Source organism: Macrobrachium rosenbergii, chromosome 23 (genome assembly GCF_040412425.1).
Source record: "Macrobrachium rosenbergii isolate ZJJX-2024 chromosome 23, ASM4041242v1, whole genome shotgun sequence".
NCBI lineage: Eukaryota > Metazoa > Arthropoda > Malacostraca > Decapoda > Palaemonidae > Macrobrachium > Macrobrachium rosenbergii.
The window spans coordinates 41466969-41472154 of record NC_089763.1 but is presented as its reverse complement, the minus strand read 5'-3'; positions in this window follow the sequence as shown (position 1 = coordinate 41472154).

Below are 5186 nucleotides of genomic sequence, written 5' to 3'. Positions count from 1 at the left end.
CACACACACACACACACACACACAACACCAGAATTCACTGCAAATATTAACCCTCATTAGATCCCAGGCTCTCTTAAGATTCTGTTTCACGGTAAATTACCCGTTGCCAGCCATTCTATGATAACATAATATCGACATAGTTTCCTTTTGTACTGACTGACGGTGCATCTGAAGACAACGGCTTTGTATTTACAGGCTACAGAAAATCAGGGCTATTTGGTAAGTTCACTCACACTGAGGTAGGATGCTGTGCTATTAGTCAGATAAGGTTAGGTAAGGATTTACTGTTCATTTAGAGTTAGACTATTTAAGTTTCGTACTAACATGTATTCATGGGTGTTATTTTGCAAAAGTTTTTTGATGGTTGCCATCAGACTGTCTCTGAAAAGTAACAAACACGATTTAATGGGTTCCTGCATACCAGAAACTGAGACATGCATAAATTTAGAAGGTTTCTGGGACAATAGAAAAGCACCTGTGCGAATCCTATAAGAGTAGGCTATTATACCCTCAGTAACTTTTGAAGAGGTAACCTGCAGTCCATATTTGCACATTAGCCTTTTTTTTTTTTTTTTGAACATAGCCAAAAGTTAAAGTTCAGTTAAGACCAAAGTTTCCCTTTCATGCGATTTACAAGCAGTCAGGTAACTGAGTTTAGTACCAGTTTGGCTAATACGAGGTCGGGTGATCACCAATAAATAGCACGTCCCCTAAACTCCTCTTCTCGAAAAATGAAGTAAACCATCGCTAGGTCTATTCATATCTGGATGAGTGACCATCATCAAATGCCAGACGCCACTGGAAAATAACTCCAGTGAACGTCTGTAAATGAGGGCCATGGGTTGGGGTTAGCAAAATCATCCTAAATAACAACGCACAAAGTCTAATAACAGTGGCAGCTAGTCACAATGAAGCCAGAGAAGTCAAAAGTGTATGAATGACTTAACATATAAGTCTAATATTCCCTCTTCCCTCTTATTCCTCTCGTTTTCCATCTTTATGGACCGTGAAAGACGATTTATTCCTACACCCTTGCGAGACGAATTTTCTACCTATCGCATATGACAAGTTTTAATTTTGTGATCTCCAAGTCTTCCATAGCCTTCGGTTCTTCATAGTTATCTTTCCTAAACTGCGGCTCATACATGTTCAATGAACCTTGGGTCATCTGTATCTAATCATTCAAAACCTGAGGGTTCTCAAGTTGATGTGTCCCAGAAAACCAAGTTCTTTGTATTTACTCATTCCACAAAAACTACCTTTCTGGTCTTTATCTATTCAATATATCTGAAGTTTCTAGTCTCAAGAGACACAAGCAAGGGATCTCCAATCCAAATAAAGAAACAAATAATGTTTAAAATCACATTCTGTCGTCTCTTTTACGAGCGCCAATAACTCTTAAAAACAATGGATTTACAAGCACTGAAATCATTACAATTCCCATTCACTCCTATTCCCAGCCACTGCCAGCTCAGACGTATATTAAGATTACCATTATTCCACAGCGTGAGAGAGAGAGAGAGAGAGAGAGAGAGAGAGAGAGAGAGAGAGAGAGAGAGAGAGAGAGAGAGAAAATGAATCATGGATCACTTTGGACAGAGAGGGTCAGGCAAGGGGCTGGGGAGTATTCGTATGTTGGATGGAATGGTAGGGACTGGGGGAGGGTATGATCATACTCCGATTGGAGTGGGGAGGGGACGTGTGGGAGGTCAAGGGAACACAGGGAGGGGAGGCAGGGGCAGGGAGAGGGAGGGGGAGGGGTCGTCAGAGTGACCCCATGTGGTGTTCCAGTCACCTCATCGGAACCCCAATTGCGATTCTAATCTGCATCACCAAAGGCCAATTTCCATTCCCTCTCCAGATGGGATTTCCATTCCAGTTGCAGCCTATTTCCCAACCCCCCAACCCCTCCCCCCAAAACGTGGCTAACCCTATTTCTCCGTTTCTGCCACTGTGTGGTGCCTTTACCTTCCTTCATGCATAACCTTAAAAGCATCTTTAACTTTAAATAACGATTAAGGAAGGAGCTTTAACTGGAGTGAATTGATGGCCTTCATCTCCCTTTTCCACTGTGTAATTCTTTATTTTCCTGTCATGCATAGCCTTAAGAGCATGTAAGAGGAAGAATCTGTAACTTAAAAGTATCTTGAGCTTAAAACAACGTTTGGGAAAGCATATTAATTTAAAGTAACCTCTGAGGAAACATTTTTAACTTGAAATAATGGTAGAATAATTTTCAATTTGAAACATGACTTTCCTACTTCATTGTTCACTCTCCATGATGACTTTGTTTCCCGTCTTGCTTCCCTTAAAAGAATGGCAGGATATTTTATAACCAGCAAGAATGATTCAGGAGCATCTTTAACTTGAAAGAATGATTCAAATACATCCTTAACTTGAAAGAATGATCGAGGAGCACCTTCAACGTGAAAGAATTATTGAGTAACAAGTTTAACTTGAAATAATGATTGAAGAATATCCTCAACTATGAAAAATGACTGAGGAACATCTTTATAACTTTAAAATAATGACTGAGGAACACTTTAACTTGAAAGACCACCGAGAAAGTATTTGTAATTCCAAAAAAATAAATGCCATGTTTCTCCAATTTCCTTGCAGGGGAAGGCCACACCTCTTTGCAGTCAAATACAACCTCAGAGCATACACTTGAGAAAAAGTACCAATTAAAAACATGAATAAGGTTCACCTTCAGTGTAAAAAGAGTGCCTAAAGGAGCATCCTCATCCTAAGCGCATGGATGAAAACCTTAAGTAATGACAGAGGAAACATCCCTATCTTATAGGCACAATTAGGAAATATCATTAAATCAAAATATTGTCAGCATACATGGCCTAAAGGCATAATCCAAGAAACAGCTTTAACTCAAAACTTCACGAACAAGTTTCCATAAAAATCACGAAACAGAGAGCAGCTTTAACCTGAATAGTGTTGGGATACTTGTCCTACAGTTATGTTAAAGGAAGCATTTATTTTACTTTGAAGCATTAATGAAGAAAGATCTTTAACCTATAAGCACGACTGGAAAAAATTCTGTTCGTAATTATAACTCCGAAGTCTGTGAGGGAACATGGGTACCGTTTGGGCAAGTGTGACCATGATCTTTCACTAACAAAATACCTCAACCCTAAAACCATGTACGAGGGAAAAATCTTTAATCTTGAAAGCATTACATGATATGTTCGAGTACCTTTTATTTTCAACGATAGAACTTAATGCATGTATGTGCAAACATCATTCAAATAAGAGCAACATTATCTACCATTAACCAAAACCAGTAAAATCTTTCTCTTGAAAACCTGACAGACAGAACACTTGAAGAGGGTCAGACAGGTTTACGAAGGCAGCACTTGAAAATGAGGTGCCTTGGAGCTGATGAGCCCTCAGAGATTAATTTCTATGCCTTTCTGAGTTGCAAGGCATACCCTTGTTCGTTCAATCACTTTTGGCTTCTACGGCCTCTCTATTACCCATAGCTTTCCCATCAGTGACTGCCACAAACGTAAGTAAAGGTTACAGAAGCCTGTATGCCAGCAGCATCTGGCATTCGTTAGTTTTCATCCATCCAAATACTGAAGTTGATTAGAGATGCCTCGATTCCCTTTTCTAGCCCAGGGCAGAAGAAAACATGTAGAAAAGACTGGAAGAATGGTAGGGCTTAACTACAAAATTTATAAGTCAGGTAGAACAGAAGCAAGAAGAGAAGTCCAAAGTTTGGCAGGTGAAAAGAAACTGCCACTGTGTCGGGTACTCCTACATACTTCTATTGAGTAAATGTGGGGAAAGGTCCCTAACGGGCATTACGAGCGCACTAGTATAAATATTGATATTTTTCCTCACAATGTTCATCACCTCCATCATCACTTACCAACTGGCACCCAAGAGAAGATGCGGAGTACTGTCAGTCAACTCGCTCCACGTATCTCCCTCTCTGTAGTGGCATCTTTTACGAGCCTAGCTTGCATTTCCACTGCCTTCCCAATATACTGGGCTTTTCTCCTCTGGACACTTACACTCTCTCCGCCCATGTAGTGTTTAACTACATGGGTGCTACAAATACATAAATATTTTGCCTTCACAATCTGCGAGATCAGAGAGAAATAACAACGGAATAAGGAATGGTTAAGTATCCTTCATAGATAAATTACGTAGGATGGAATGGTTAAGTATCCTTCATAGATAAATTACGTAGGATGGAATGGTTAAGTATCCTTCATAAATAAATTACGTAGAACGGAATCCGTAATTAACCAAGCGGAAACAATTCGCCAGAACTGGGGAAAATGGTTCGTGGTCATACATACGAGATTTGAACAAAATTGTTCTTGGTGAAGCAAATTCATTTTGACTCAAGGATTCGTAACACTACACGAGGCGGGGCGAGCCTAGCAAAACCTAACCCCCGAAATCGTTAGAAACATAACAGAAATTATAACGAGAGAAGCAAACGCTGTGACTGCGCATAATGCAAATGATGCTTTACGAATGAAATAGTTCTAACTGATGCATAAGAAGTCAGATCAAAATGGCCGTGAGATCTGATCGAAATGCAAGAGAAGTTTGATCGAAATGATTTGTAGCGATCCATCCGAGGTTTGATGGAATGCTTCGTAACAGGAATCACAAACCTCAATGAAACTGGTTCGAAAGATACACACAAGGCAGATCAAACTGGTTTTTAGTGATACATACGAAGTCTGGTCAGATTATTCGTTAGACACATATCCAGGGTGCGATCATAAAAAAGTAAAAAAAAATATGCGCCGAAGTTTCTTCGGCGCAATCGAGTTTTCTGTACAGCGTATAATGCTGTATGAAACTCTCAGCCACGGCCCATGAAACTCTCAGCCTCGGCCCATGAAACTCTCAGCCTAGGCCCGGTGTTGTAAGCGGTGCCAGACGCACGATCATGGCTAACTTTAACCTTGATTAAGATAAAAACTACTGAGGCTAGAGGGCTGCAATTTGGTATGTTTGATGATTGGATGGTGGATGATCAACATGACAATTTGCAAGCCCTCTAGCCTCCGTAGTTTTTAAGATCTGAGGGCGGAGAGAAAAAGTGAGGACAGAATAAACGGACTGACAATAAACTAAATAGTTTTCCTTTACAGAAAACTAAAAAGCACGAACTTCAGCCAAACTTGTCCGAACTGATACGTATGACT